Source organism: Physeter macrocephalus, chromosome 7 (assembly GCF_002837175.3).
Source record: "Physeter macrocephalus isolate SW-GA chromosome 7, ASM283717v5, whole genome shotgun sequence".
NCBI lineage: Eukaryota > Metazoa > Chordata > Mammalia > Artiodactyla > Physeteridae > Physeter > Physeter macrocephalus.
The window spans coordinates 13,152,646-13,169,497 of NC_041220.1; the positions used below are offsets into that span (position 1 = coordinate 13,152,646).

Here is a 16,852-nt window from a genome sequence, read left to right on the forward strand (position 1 = left end):
CACAGCTTAATTTTAGTCTTCCCTTACACATTAAAGAAATAGTTTGAGGGGGGAAAAAAGCAAATAAGATAATTTTTTTCTGGGGAAAAAAAGTAATTTCTTTGAGTCTTTGGTTGGCCACCTTCATGCTTCAAGATAATTCCAAGGCTTCTTTGAAGGCTTAAAAAAGGCTTTGTGGTTTTTTTCCTTGAGAATCCCACTTAGTAGATGCCAAAACATATTTAGCAGGTGGTAGCTAATTTTAATTTTAATGAAGATAATCTTTTCAGAGTAAGATAACATAAGGTTTTACCATCTGTGTGTATCCTATTTAGTTTAACCAGGTTGGAGAAATCTAAAAGAAGGTCTGTGCAACAAAAAGTAGATGTTGTTCAATACCAGCCTTAGCTACCTGAAAGCACTACTATTTTATTTTTATTCATTTGTTTATTTATTTATTTGAAGTATAGTTGATTTACAATATTAGTTTCAGGTGTACAGCATAATGATTCAATATTTTTTGTAGATAATACTCTAAATTTATTACAAAATAATGGCTATATTTCCTTGTGCTCTACAGTGTATCATTGTTGCTTGTATAAAATAAAGAAGCAGTTCTATTTTAAATACAAAATATATATATGGAGATTATAAAGGTTAATATATTAGCCTAAAATTTTCTTTAAATTATATCTTTACAATTCAGATCTGATGATATTTTAAAGCATTACTTAAGAAATGCTTATTTAAAAAAATAAGATTTTTAATGTAAGACATCTTAAAATCTTGCTGACAATTTTACCGAAACAGAAATGCTAAATGTGTGTTTCAGGAATCAGAGTTACAAATACTTTTAACCTCTCCCTCTCTTGCAAGTCATCACGGATTACTGCCCTACACAATCCTTGTTTTCAGCTTTTGTTCTTATGCACGTTTAAACCTCCCTATTTGTTTCTGTTTTACTGCTCGGAAAATTTAAGTACCTGTCGCCTCTATGGTGGCGTGTAAATTTTAACACGTTTAAACATTTTTTAGGAAAAAGGATTATGGCATATATTTGTTTTTTATTTCAGGAAATGAAAAATTTTCATTGCTCTTTAAAGTCACTTCCTAAATCTTATCTGTATAAGTAATGAATACAACTTCAAAACTGAATATTTACTACATACTTAACTTTTAAAAAATTCAGGATATCATGAGCTCAATGAGAATAAAACCTGGACTAAAAGAGGGTAAATATTTTATGGATCAAAATAAAATGAGATACACAGAAAGTGAAGGAAGACAATAAGAAGGGGGTATGTAGAGGGGAGAGAGGGATATACTGATTGATTATAGATAAGAATGAAGAGATGAGGAATAAAAAAATCCACATTTTCATGAATGATTTAGTTATCTTTGCTTTCAGTAGTCTTTAGGGTTGTATAGGAGTATAATATTATTGAAAACTGAGAACCAGCCTTATTAAATGAGTCCAAAGTCAACTTATGATTGATTGCAAAGTAGAGTGAATTTCAGGAGCCTATTTAGAAGAAAGCATCACACTTTATTAGAAACAATGAACTTTGGGCATTAAGGGCATTTATATGTGCCAGTTATGCTTAAATAACAATGATAACAAAACTTATTATGAAAAAGAGAAATTTGCTGAATAGATGAAAAGAATAAGGTGATTAATATTAGAAAATTATTTTATTTTCAAAATAATTCCCTGAAATTTCTTTTTCTAAGAAAGATGCTCTGGATTTAATCGATTTTAAAAGTATTAAATAATGGGGGTTTCCCTAGTGGCACAGTGGTTAAGAATCCGCCTGCAATGCAGGGACACGGATTCGAGCCCTGGTCCGGGAAGATCCCACATGCCGCGGAGCAACTAAGCCTGTGTGCCACAACTACTGAGCCTGTGCTCTAGAGCCCGCGAGCCACAACTACTGAAGCCTGCGCCCCTGGAGCCCGTGCTCCGCAACAAGAGAAGCCACTGCAGTGAGAAGGCCGTGCACCGCAATGAAAAGTAGCCCCCGCTCGCCTCAACTAGAGAAAGCCTGTGTGTAACAACGAAGACCCAACGCGGCCCCCAAAAGAAGAATAAATTAAATAAATAAATTACCAAAAAAATAAAATTATTAAATAATTAATAGTTGGATCAGGGATAAATGAAACATGACAAAATTAAAAGCAGTTTAAATTGCGAATCTACGAGGCACAAAGTTAAAACATCTCTGACAGTTTTGCTCAAATTAATTGGACAATATAATCCAATTTACATGCAGCTGTTAGAGTTCTGTAAATGTACAGATACATATTCCTTCAGATCTTCTGTGAGTTTCAAGCATTTTAGTAGGATTTGCTTACATGTGTTTCTATTATTAACAACCTTTATCCAGTAATTTAGGCATCTTTTTCTAATTCAAAGTTTTCAAAGTCAACATTTTTTTCCAAATATCTTATTTTTTCCTTCATAACTTTTGTTTTTGTGCTTTGTTGATCCTCAATAGTAATTTGTCTTTTCTCACTTCATCTACTAAATTGAATTTTTAAAAAAATATTTTATATACATTCTTTTGGAGATTAAAATTCTTCTGTTTAAAGGGACATAATTCTCTGATTTCTCTTATTTTTTATTCAGACTCTTCTGACGTCTCTAGCAACTCTTTTATTTGGAGCTAATCTTCTTTGCGTGTTTCATTTATTATTCTTCTGACAACTGTTACTTTTCCTATCCATACTCTAGTCTGCTTGCTGGGATGACTTAAATAGCTAAATACTGAAATTCGTGTCCAGGTGTCTTTGTACAGTGGTACCCCTTTGAAGGGGTTCCAGCTGGCACAAAATCTTTCTCCTTTCTGGGAAACAGGAGGAATCCTGCCTGCTCTCTGATTTTCTCAAACTCAAATGTAGGCTCTGCCTGCCTCAGAACTCTGGCAAACAATGACCAACATCTGATTTGGCAGGTCATCTGGGGTCACTGAAATAAGATCTTTTTGGTGGATGTTTCTTAAATGAGTATTCTTTTTAATTCATTAGGGCCTCACAATATTACTCAAACACATCAGAAGACCCCCCCCCTTTTTTTTAAATTCTAGGATTCATTTATATTCTTTTTCATGTCCCTAGTTTCCATATACGGTCTCCATTCTTTCATTATGTAAAAGAGTTGCATACTGTTTTTCTGAATGCGAATAGAAATGTAGGGCTATCTTAGATGTTCCAGCCTTGTCCACCAGTCCCAGAAGTTTCTTCTCTCCGGAAGAGTGCTGGTTAATTGACTTAGTTTAGGGATGGCAGGACAGCAGGAATGCATTCAGGAATGTCCAGTGGTTTATTTTCAGAAGTATATTTTAACTGATAATAATTAGGCAGTAATTTACTTTTTCTGTAATAGAAGCAGATAATACAGTTCAGGGGTGGCCAACTATTGAGTGGCAAGAAATGAAGTGAATACTGGCTAAAGCATCTGGGAAGTGCCTTCTCCCTCTAGTACCAAAATTTTGCAAGCTCCTTAGTACCCTCTCTGAGGTATATGTCATTTCAAGATTCAGTGAACAAAACATGCCATCAGCCTCCACTCTCTGGTTGCCCAGCTTTGCAAACCAGTCTGCTAGTTTGGGGCCCAATAACTAGTCACAGTGGAACTATTGTGGGTCCATAGTGTCATCAGTGTTTAAAATTTCTTCCTGCTACACTTTTAAAGTTTTATCTTAAGCAATAAGTGTTTGCTTAAATATATATTTGAGACTGTGATTAATATGACAGTGAAGGCAAATAAAACAATCAGAAGCTATATGCATCAGTCTGTTGATTTTGTTTCTATATATAGGCATAGACTTTCTGTGGATTAAATTTTGAACTTATTTTCATTCTTGGATCATAGAACAGTTATTTCTCTTTTATGTGACCTCTAAGCAGAATAGCTTGCTAATATATATGTACCTTTTTTGGTAATTCCTTTGGAAATTGGCTTTTGGACAAGTTATGAATTAAATAGTCAGTGTTTCTTTTTAAAAAACTAATTTAGTTAAGAACCAAATGATCATGCTTTTACTACAAAGTGAGCAAGCATTTAAAATATTCTAAAAATGTATTTCTCCACGGTTAAGAAAATTTCCATTTCTACTTTGTAAATTCAATTAATGTTAGAAAGAATCACCTTGTCTGCTTACGTTAGTTTAGAAATTACATGTAAACTTAAAGCTCTATGAAAAATTATCCTTCGTTAAAACTAATATCAAATATTCCACAATTGTTAGAGGTTAAAAGGCAAATATTCTTGAAGATTTTCTGCCAATATTTTCTATCCTTTCTAGGTAAAGATATTGCCACACTAAAATCAAATGGATAAATATAAAAAGGAGTTAACACAGCAGTTTATTTGATGTTACTAGATAGTCTTACTGAGTGTAACATACACATATGCATCTACTTGATACATTAGAAGAAATGTTCTAAGTAAGAAAGCTGGTCTGGAACATCAAAGGTATAGTTAATTTTTGATACAAAGATATGTGTTATCCACCCCAAATTCTTGGAAATCTATTAAGCAGTATTATTTTGAAGATATGGCAAATGTTTTGCAGACATTGTATGGCGATATTATTTTGCAGATAATAGCAGTGATCTAATGCCAGGTGATTTTCAAAAGCAAAGATAAAGCAGTGAATCTTCTTACTACAGGTGGTTTTAAAATGAGTCCCTTGAAATGTGGATACTTGACTATAGTTTTATTTAAACATTTTCTCCTTTAGAAATCCATAAGTCCTTGTACTCATTGTGTACATCTAGCAGCTGAGACTGTGACAATAAAGTGGTAATATTCTTATTCTGCTTATAGTACATTAGCAAGTACTATAGTCTAAAAAACATTTGCACTTGAATTTTAGATATCATAATTTTAAATAAGGTGAAGTTTCTGTCTGCTTTCTGAATCTCTATAAAATAAATTTACTAAGGTCATTTTAGAAGTGATTAAGCAATTAAGATTATAACATCTTGGTACTGGAAACTTAATTGTACATCAAATTAGTCTACCCCATCTCAAAGAGAGACAAAACCAAATCTTCTTACATTAGATTAGGATTTGTGGTCCTATTCAAATCCCTTGATCTCATTACCAATTTTTAGGAGACTAAACGTATTCTTGATGTTCTTTGAAGTATCTGATAACATATCACAAGCTTATTTCCCAGATCGTTATACCTGTATTTTTCAATCCAGTGCACTTTTCAGGGGTCTGCCTAAATAAATACCAGCCCCTCCAGGAAACTGTCTGATGCCCAATCCCAGAGCAGTATGATTTCTGTTCCTGTGAGCTTTATATGTTTTTACTTGTCTTATGACACTTATAGCTATGAGTTAATGCTAAGAATTATTTTTCCTACATTGTAAAGATAGGCTAAACCTGTAGGGAGGTTTTAACTACTTAATAAAATGACCAAGGATCTCTACTAGGTATACTGCATCGCAATCACAAATATTTATTGAGCTCAGTAAGGTAGAAGGTATTGAGCTGTAAATTGTAGAAGATCAAGAAGTGTGAACCATTTTCTCTGGTCTCAAGCTAATAATAGTCTAGCTGAAGAGATAAGAAATAAAAGCATGAAGATATCAATAAAAGATTCACATATTAGCTCAGGACCAGAAATGTGTAGTATGTGGTGATTATCAACTACATTAAGCTGACCGTAATTGCAATATGACTTCATGGGAAGGAAAAATCATATCAGAATGCTGTGTTAATAAAAGGTTTTCATAAAAATTGGAACACTAATTGTGATGAATGGGTAAAATTTGGATAGCTAGAAGAGAGCAGAAAGGGATATTCTTTGCCCATGGAAAAATGTAGCAAAATCATAGATGTGCACTTGAGTGCTTGGGAAAGTTGCACTGTGAGATGAGATTCTAAGAGAAAAGATAGCAGAATTGAAGAAAAAAGTAAATTTCTAGGGGCCTCTGTGTGATGGAAAGATGGAGAGAGTTACATGTCAGGACAGTGTGCTACTTAAGTAAGTTTAGGATTCAGGGTAGTGTTGGTGAGCAGATAGCACGCAGAAAAAGAAGAAAATGGTAGACTCTTTGCAGGAATATGTTGAGATTGCCCCCAGAAGAGGATGGTCCACGTGTATTTGGCTTTCCTAAACCTATTAATAACACAGTTGTCCCATGTCACAAGAAGTTAAGAAGGAGTATTTTTCTTTCTTACGTTTCATAGCAGTTGAGATAATTATTGTCTTTCTTAAGCTGCACCCTCAGCTAACTTGAAAAGCACAGCTCTTCCTGAATGGTTAACAGTGGATCATGAAAATTTGGCAAGTGGTTTGAGAAAATCTTATGAGCAAACAGGTTCTTGAAATAATCATGGTGGCTGGCATCCAGGTGTTCATTAAAGTTGTGCCTTTTCTTTCTTTTTTTCTTTTTCGGCTGGAAATTATTTTGTCATTAAAGTAGAAAAAAACTAAAAATTTCATTTGAGGATAGCAAAAAATATAGTGCATATATAAGAGCCAATTAAGGCTTTTTTTTCAATGTGGATATTTATATTAGCAAATAAAGGGAATACAGTTATTTTATTTTATACCAGAATACTGATTCTGGGGAATAATGATACCAGTAGAACTGATGATGATGGTAATAATAAAAATAAAATGAAAGAGAGGAGAGGAGTACCTGGCATCACTTACTAAATATGTACTGAAAATATATTCTGGGGCAATGTATATCTTTAATCCTCAGCAGAGTTTCATATTGATACGTATTTCTAAATGAGTATTGTTCACAGATGAAGACTGTCATATCAGCAAGTATATGTTACAGGTATTTCCTGAAATCTTTCTTTTTATAGTTTATTTTATTTTTTATATTTTAGAGGTGAATAATTATAGAAACTAGCATTAATTATATTGAGCAGTAGAGAAACTTCAATCAATATTAAATGAAAATAGGTAGAGTATAGAATGATAATTCTTCTTTCAGCTTCACGCCAGAAAGTGGTGGTGGAATTCTGAAGGATTCTATAACAAAGGAGTTAAACTCTTCTCTAGGCAGTTGGAGATTAGAACATTAAATATCTGGACAGGACTGTGAGTGACTCTGTGGCACAATATCTGTGTGGCCATTCAAAAGAGGTCATGGATGCTAAAAACAGATTGTGTTAAGTAAAATTATAATTAAAGGAATATGAAATAAGGAAGCTTTTTTAAAAAAAAAAGTAGATATACTATTACATATGTCATTTTCATGCACAAAATTAATCAGAAGAAACGTTGCCAATTATATTGAGAAAAACTGTCATGACTAGGTTGAGTACTGATTCTTACTGACTGAGTACATGACAGCGTAAAAACTGTATTATCTGATTAGATTAAGGGAATAAACTACACCCCTTACCTGTATGCAATAATATTTCTGTTCTCTTCTTGCTGTGATATCTGGCTTCCATTATGTAGAATACTCCTTCCCTGGATTGTCAATTCCTTCAAAGCACAATACAAAAGTCCACTCCTCTTGTAAATCATTCCTAACTGTCTCAGGCAGAAATATTCCCTTTTATTCATTGTAATAGTATTTTAAACGTTTTTTTATTGTGGCATTATATTTGATCGACTGTTCCTTATGTGTCTGACACTCAAAATAGACTCTGCTTTTCCTAAGGACAGTGTTATGTTTTATTCCTTTTGTAAACACAGTCTCTGAAAAAGTGCCTGGTACATAGTAGGTATTCAATAACAATTATTAAATAAGAGCTTCTATTAAAGCACCTATTGCATTGCATTTATTTATTCAATCAACAAGTATATATGGAGTATCTTCTAACCACCACTCATTCACTATGCCACTTCTCAGGCTATAGTAGTAAATACACAAATTCCTTGATATGAAATTTACATTCTAAAGGGAGAAAATGGAACCAATTTCACACCGTGGTATGTTCTGTGAAATAATCAAGGAACAGTGCAGTCTGAAGGTTGATAGACCTAAGGGTAATTTTAGGAAGGGAGGTCATGCAGGCCCTCACCGAAGTGGTGGCATTTAGTTGAAACCTGCATAACGTGAGGGAGCAAAGATCGGAAGCAGAGGCTGAGGAAGAGCAAGCATGAAAGTCTCAAGAGGGCAGTGAGTACGTGTTGTAGGAATTGCAAGAACACCAGGGTGCCCAAAGAAGAGGAAAGGAAAAAAATTTTAAAAGATGGTATTGAGAGAGTTGGGTATTGTAGGCATGGGAAAGGAGATTGGCTTTCATTCCAAGTATGATGTGAGAACTTTGGGAAGTTTTCAGTAGAGAGTGACAGATTTTCAGTTTTTAAACATTGCTCTGGCTGCTTAAAAGTGGAAGGAGTCTAGGCTGAGAGAACAGTTGAGGCTACTAAAAACTCCAGTTGAAATAATTGTGATTTGACCAATGGTAATACTTGGGAGGTGATGAGGAGTAATTAGAATCAGGATGTATTTTGAAGGTGTATTAACTAGAAATAACTGCTGGATTGTATGCGGAGTTCAACATATAAAAGAAATTAAGAATAATTACTAAATTTTTGACATGAGCAACTGTATAAATGGTGATGCTATTTAATAATGGAGAAAACTTGGGGGTAAGTATAACAGTTTATTTCTTTGCATCTCCAATAGAATATGAATTCAATGAGGGCCCTTGGCTTTTTCTTTTTTATCTCCTAGACAGTGCTTAGCAAAAGTATGCTTTTAATAAAAAGTAATGATTCCTGGATTTTAATCAACAAGCAGCTATTGTCACTATTCTTATTTGTATAATTCTTCAGTCTGTGTTCATTCAACAGATATAATGGAGTGTCTGCTAAATGCACTGAGGCAATGAGAATACATTAATGAATAAAAAGACAGAAATGCTTGCTCACATGGAAACCATGAGCTTATATTCCAGTGGGATGATTGATACAATACAAATAAATAAATAAAATATATCATAGATTGTGATAAGTAGTACAGAAAAATTAAGTAAAAAAAGGCAATTGAGGGAAGGGGGCGGGTATTGCAGAACCACAGAATGCAAGTAGTCCCTGAGGCAGCAGCACGCTTGGCATGTTCTAGGAACAGCAAAAGGCCAGTTTGGCTGGATCAGAGAGGAAGAGGTGAAGTAGTAGGACATGAATCAAGAGGCAAAGAGATGTCAGATTATGTAGAGCTGTATGGGCTATTGTAAGAATTTTGACATTTACACTGAGAAAAATGGGAAGGAGATGAGAAGTTTTCAGCAGAGAAATGGCCTATTATGATGTATACTTTCATAGGATCCCTCTGGCTTCTGTGTTAAGAAGAGAATGCATTCACCCCCCCCCCACACACACACACAAGATGGGGGCAGGAATAAACAAATCACCTACTACAATAATGTGAGAAGAGAGGGTGGCAGCCCAAATCAGGGTGGTGACAGTCAATGTTGGAAACTCTGATTGGATTGTGGGTATATTTTGAAGTTAGAATCTACAGAACGTGATGATACACGGGATTTGCAAAGGGCATAGAGAAAGAAAAACATGTAAAGTTTTGGGCCTGAGCAGCTAGAAGAGTGGAGATGAAGCAGCTGATGGTGGACATGAGGAGCCCATATTTAGACTTACTGCGCCCCCGTTGTACATCTGAGTGTGTATAACAAGGAGCAGTTGTCTCCATGAATTTTGATAAGAAGAGCTGTCCACGCTGGAGTTCTCGAATTTGGGAGTCATCAAAATATAGCTGTTTTTCAAGTCAAAAGATTAGGTGAGATCGTCAAAAGCTTGACTGAGACAACCCCTGGGAGGGTTCAAAATTAAGAAATCATAGGGATAAGGAGAAACCAGCAAAAGAGTATACTGTTTATTAAACAAAAACCAGGAGAGTGTGGTGTCTTGGAAGCCAAGTAAATACAATGTTTAATTGAGGAGGAAGTGAGCAACTATATATAATACTGATATTTTGGCTCACAATAAGATTTATCATCCAGTCTCTTACACTTCTGAAAGTGAAAGGGGGCACTCTTAATTACATCTTAACAATAGACACAAACCAGTCCTGTTCCAGGCATCCGGGCATGTGTAGTCATGAAGTGATATTTAAAGTATGGTGAAAACTGAGAGGAGATAATTGTATTCAGAAATGTGGAAGTTTTGATGGCCTCAAGAATAAAAGTTTTGGTAAGGTATTAGTATTAAAAGTCTGATTGAGTAGGTTCAAGAGAGAATGAGAGTAAGGAAATTGGAAATAGTACGAAAAAGTAAATCACTGGAAAGTTGTGCTATAAAGAAAAAATGGGGTGGTGATAGAAGAGGTTATACAGTCAGAAGTTATTTTTTAATTTTGATAGAATATATATCATAAAAGTTGCCATTTTTAAGTGGACTGTTGAGTGTCAATACGTACATTCACATTTTTGTGCAACCATCACCACCATCAATTTCCAGAATTTTTTCATCTTCTGAAATTAAACCTCTGTACTTATTAAACAGTAACTCCCCATCCTCTCCCTCTCCTCAGCCACTGCCAACCATGACTTTACTTTCCATCTCTATGGATTTGACCACTCTAAGTACCTCATGTAGGTGGAATCATACAGTCTTTGCCTTTTTGTGACTGGATTATTTACTTAGCATATGTCTTCAGAGTTTGTCCATGCTGTAGCATGCGTCAGAATTTTAAAGGCAGAGTTTCATTGTATTTGCATATTACATTTTGCATATTACTTATTACATCTGTCAATGGACACTTGAATTATTTCCACCTGTTGGCTATTGTGATTTACACTTCTGTGAACGTGGTTATAAAAATATCTCAGTCCCTGCTTTTGATTCTTCTGGTATATACTATTTTTTTAAGACAGAAGAACTCTAATATGTTTGTAGGCTTTCTGTATTTGCACTAGCCAGTACAGAATCTGGAAAAGAGATGAATGATTTTTCTCTGTGTACAACAACTATCATTAATGGAGAAAACATATAAACTTAAATAGCAATCAGCCAGAATAAGTGCCTTAAGTCAACAAAGAACTTTGGGGTCCGAGGTAGGCAGAGCATAAAGCATCCTCACTGTCCTTTCAAAGGTCTGTCTGGTCAGTTCGGTGCCTAGAGCTTAATTTGCTGTCTCTTTAGAATCTAATAGCGATTTTAGTTTATAACTCAATTAGTAAATCATATCCTGTTAGAAATCAGAATGGGAATAGTTTGAATTGTATAAACCAATAAAGATTGACCTTGGCAATATTAACATCTGATTATTTTATTATTGTTCTTTCTCTGCCTCTGGGTTTTTTTTTGGGGGGGGGTATAGTTTTTTACAATTTTATGTTAGTTTCTACTGTACAGCAAAGTGAATCAGCCATATCTATACATATATCCCCTCCTTTTTGGATTTCCTTCCTTCCCAATTAGGTCACCACAGAGCACTAAGTAGAGTTCTCTGTGCTATACAGCAGGTTCTCATTAGTTATCTGTTTTATACATATTAGTGTATATATGTCAATCCTAATCTCCCAATTCATCCTACACCCCCCTGCCCCCCTTGGTGTCCATATGTTTGTTTTATTTGGCTTTGATATTAAAAAATTATCATCTCAAGTTTTATGATGTATAACTGTATTCTAGTCTCAGAGTTTTAACCTGCTTTGGGTTGAACCATAGCATTGACTGGACACAAATCCGTGAATATATTGGAAAGTATGAGTAGAGGATTGACAAATAGAATGACTCCCAGAGCAAACTTTAGTAAATAGTGTAAACGGCACATTTACAGGATTTTTACAGCATTGAAAAACTCCTAAATTGATGTATATGTGTATATATAAATCTGTCCCAATGCTAATTGCTATGATATTTGTCTGTCACTAAAAGCCGACTCTTTCATAATTAGCCTATTGTCCCTTTATTACCCCATCATCAGTTAGACTCTGCAACATTATCATTCAATACAGATAAATTATTCAGTCATCATAGAATTCTGGAATCTTGCAATTCTTCAGGACAGGGAGGTTGACTAGAGAAGGGAAAATTTAGGCCAAGCTTCTGCCCCTGCTCTGCACCATGCTCTGCCTAATTTTGGAACTCTATCTGTGTTAATGGAAGAAAATTGGAGCTCCTGGAGCATTGCATGTTCTTGTTCCAAAGTCTTTGCAAACAGACCGCCTCTGCTTAAAAAGAACTCTTCCTTTTGCCTCTAGGCAATCATTAATTGCGCAAGGAAACTTTTTTTTTTTTTTTTTCTTTTTACTGTATCCTAAGTCAGCTCCCTCTCTCAGATGATTATTTGAGTAACACCTGCTTTACCTATGAAGTTGTCAGCTCCCTGCGGGTAGGGCTCTCGCCTGCTTTCACTCACTGCCGTGTCTCTGCTTCCTTGCATAGTGTCTTGACACTATTGCAGGCACTCAGAAATATTTATTTAATGAATCAATGGGTGAATAAATGAATGAATTAGCGATAAAGACTTACAGAGGAAAACGTTTAAAAAATATGTGTTTTATGTGAATTTAATGTATTATATGGGCTCCTGATAGAAAGGGTAATATGGATTAAGGAACTGGACATTAATTTCTTCCAGAATTTTGAAGAATTGAACAATAAGAACTTCAGAGCTGATATCAAGGAATCAAGTTCTCTTTCTATTTCATCACTTTGAATTGAAACTTAGGAACTGTGGAACACAGAAAGACCATTGGTGGACAGGCATTTCTCAAGAGACTAGAAATCAAAATCTCATAAATAGAATTGCTATTTTCTTACTAAGCTGCTTATGCTGGCCAACTGATAAATGCTGCTGTACCCATGACAGCTTAAATTTCACAGAGCCAGGATTATTTCAGTGTTCCTCACATTTTATTGTACTCTCATTCTCTCCTGTTTAATCCTTATGTGTAACTATAATTTGACAGAACAATTTACTTCATGATCATTTGGGATCAATGAAAGTTTATTAATTTATCATTAGCAATTGGAACAAACAGTTATTTGGTACTTGTATGCACCAGGTACTGACCTAGGTAATTTACATGTATTATTTAATTTTAAGATATTTATATTTCATTAGAACTAAACAAAAAGAAAATATGCTATTTTCACATGCTGTGGAAATCTAACTTATGTTCAGTCAAGTTTAAGTAGATTCACTATTACAGTCACAGCTAGCTGATGTGTCCTAGCTGACCTCACATGTTCTCCCAATGAAGAATGGTCATATTAAAATCTTTGATCTTTCTATGAAAAACGCCACTTCTATAGCAATCACTATTCGCATGGACTAAGTGACAAAAAAGACAGAGTGACCAACGGTCGTTTCTACATTATACACATGTTAAAACTGTACTTTGTTCTGTAGCTGCTGCTGCTATTTATAAGACCCAGCTCTGCTTGAACGTTTGCTTTTAGTCACAAAGCCTGCCAGACTCCTTTGATCACAGAGTCACCTCATGCTTGCAGTCATGCTCCACGCTGGTCTGTCTGCTTCTCTTCTTTCTAAGCTGATATTAGAGGTTGTGGTTCAGCATGTGTATAAAGTATTTCTTCTGCCTACTCTGTAGCTACTCCATCTCACGTCTCCATCCAGTAGTGGCCTGAAGTACTGATTCTCTGCAAATGCCTTGTAATATGCAGAAATATCAAGCTGAGACAAATACAGGCTTTGTGTTTTTTTTTTTTTTTTTTTTTTTTTGCGGTACGCGGGCCTCTCACTGCTGCGGCCCCTCGCGTTGCGGAGCACAGGCTCCGGACGCGCAGGCTCAGCGGCCAAGGTACTGACCTAGGTAATTTACATGTATTATTTAATTTTAAAATACTTATATTTCATTAGAACTAAACAAAAAGAAAATATGCTATTTTCACATGCTGTGGAAATCTAACTCTGCTATGTTCAGTCAAGTTTAAGTAGATTCACTATTACAGTCACAGCTAGCTGATGTGTCCTAGCTGACCTCACATGTTCTCCCAATGAAGAATGGTCATATTAAAATCTTTGATCTTTCTATGAAAAACGCCACTTCTATAGCAATCACTATTCGCATGGACTAAGTGACAAAAAAGACAGAGTGACCAACGGTCGTTTCTACATTATACACATGTTAAAACTGTACTTTGTTCTGTAGCTGCTGCTGCTATTTATAAGACCCAGCTCTGCTTGAACGTTTGCTTTTAGTCACAAAGCCTGCCAGACTCCTTTGATCACAGAGTCACCTCATGCTTGCAGTCATGCTCCACGCTGGTCTGTCTGCTTCTCTTCTTTCTAAGCTGATATTAGAGGTTGTGGTTCAGCATGTGTATAAAGTATTTCTTCTGCCTACTCTGTAGCTACTCCATCTCACGTCTCCATCCAGTAGTGGCCTGAAGTACTGATTCTCTGCAAATGCCTTGTAATATGCAGAAATATCAAGCTGAGACAAATACAGGCTTTGTGTTTTTTTTTTTTTTTTTTTTTTTTTGCGGTACGCGGGCCTCTCACTGCTGCGGCCCCTCGCGTTGCGGAGCACAGGCTCCGGACGCGCAGGCTCAGCGGCCACGGCTCACGGGCCCAGCCGCTCCGCGGCACGCGGGATCCTCCCGGACCGGGGCGCGAACCCGTGTCCCCTGCATCGGCAGGCGGACTCCCAACCACTACGCCACCAGGGAAGCCCTAGGCTTTATTTTTGGGAGGGGGGATCATAGTCAATACACACAATATTATTATATTTTGTATATATTTATATATTCATGTATTATAATTTATAAATTTACTTAGAGTTTATAATTTCACTACTGATTCCACTGTGGGGATGAGAAAAGGTTACGGAGCTATGGTAAAGTTGTGTTGTTCATGATTTTTTTCCTGTTTCCATATAGAATTCACCCTCAAATCTAATCAGTTAGCATCAATCTTGAATAAATTGTGACCAGTGTAGTGCCAGTCTCCTTTTTTTCTGAAAATAAAACCAATTTCCAATTAAACTATCAACTAAAATAGACAGTATAAAAGACAGTGAGTTATTTTGTGTTGGATTAAAGAGGTTATTTTGTACAACTATAACTTTGCCTTTAGTATGCGCTGTTTAACTTATTAATTTATTGCAGAGAGGCTGGATTTCAGCTGAGAACAATCTCAGATCCTGGCATTTGTAATAAAAATAGAATCCAAAAAATCAAGAAGTACAATAATATAACTAATAATGGGTTAATTCTGTATGATTATTTAGTTTGTAGTCCTTCAACTAATTGTTGAGAATATTTCATATTTATTCTGCTTAAAGTCTACCTTGAGTAGTGCAGAAGTATAATTATACAAATGGTACAGGTATTACAATCTATTTATGCAACACATATTTATTGAGTACCTACTATGTACACAGCCTTGTTCTGAATGTGTGAGTACATTCTTTGATTAACAGACAAAAAAGCAATACTGCTGCTTTGTTGTTGATGTGTCTACATTTTGTGACTTTCAGTAAAGGCAGGTTATTCTAATACTAGTTATCATGTTTTTTACGTTGTCAGGATGGTTAGAATTTTTACGTGGAAAAAGATTTTGGGAAATTGATTTTCAGTCAGGCTCATACAGAGAGTACTGTAGACTCAGAACCACTAAATTTTGCCTCAAATCATGGCACATTATGTTTTTGCTAGAACATTATGGTTCTCTCAGATGCACATAGAAAGAAAAGTCACAGAAGGCTTGTAGTTCTTATTTTTCTGTCCTTTACAAGTCACATTTTTATTTGAAAATTATGTGGATGAAATGCTTAAAGTTTGCTACAGAGAATCAACTTAACTGGTCCTAAAGGGAAAGACTAGTTAGTACCTTTGTTTTGATTAATTTCATTTGCTAATAAGATGCAAGTTTCTTATTTTTTTTATCCTTTGATTTATTCTCTCATTCATGTTGTATTAGATATTTTTTATTGCATAACATTCTTAGGATTCTATGAAAATTTAGTAATTATTAAATGCTCAAAATAACCAACCCCTTTGTTTCTGTAGGGTGATTAAAATGAAATATTTTTAATTGTAGGCAACTAATGATTTTCAGCTTTGACACAGAGTTGACCCATATCCTCTAGTAACAGCATCCCTATAGTTTCAAATTGCAATCAGTTCGGAATATCATTTTAATGATAATAGATTGGAAGAGAGCCCTGTGCAGCTTGACAGCTGTGCTCTATATTTAAGCTCAGTTAAAGTTCAGTTTAAAGCAGCATGTCTTTGTAGTCATGAAGCTTCTTAATGCTGTGACATGTCTGTGATTCTGTGCATCAATCATGGTGACAGAAAGCCATATTCCTCCTTAAGAGGAGATGCTATGGAAGCAGGCAAAGAGATGAGTGCTGCCATGTGTCTGTTACTGTGCAGCCTTCCAGTAGTTTAAATTCCCCTCTCAGCTCCCATTGGCTCGCTACATTCCCCTTTCTTCCTTTCTATCCTTCCTAGGAACATTGTCCTATCTTGTTGGTTAGTAAGCTTGTCATTAAGCACTCTCTTCGGGTCTTACTATTCATAAAAACAGAATCACAGCTTTTTTTTTTTTTTTCCAATGGACTAATAAGCATCATAACAGAGGAATAAGAAATTGTACTGGGTGATAAAAAGAAGAGCTTAAATTATAAACATGTTGGAATGGTTACATATATTCAAGATATTTTTCACTTTTTATAGTCTTGTTTCTGCTTTGTAGTGACTCATTTGCTACCTAATGGATACTTCCTAGGCATACCCATTGTTTCCTCTTTCTAAAGCATTGTGTAGTGTGCTCCATTTTCAAGCCCTCTTCTCCAAAGGAATCCCTCAGCAAAATGGTTCCTGCTCTTATAGCATATAGCCCAGAACGTAAATTTAAAAGTGAAACAGCAGGAAAAGTATTAGCATCTCCCATTTTGTTTGAGCTTTTTGCTTGTTTGCTTTATTCATTCAATCATTCATTTATG

The 16,852-nt window shown here is 35.3% G+C and overlaps 1 protein-coding gene across 2 annotated transcripts in view; it reads left to right on the top strand.

Moving 5' to 3' along the window:
- Window positions 1-16,852, top strand: part of GRID2 (glutamate ionotropic receptor delta type subunit 2) — a 1,406,179-nt gene that overhangs the window by 185,200 nt on the left and 1,204,127 nt on the right. The gene's annotated exons all lie outside the window — the stretch shown is intronic.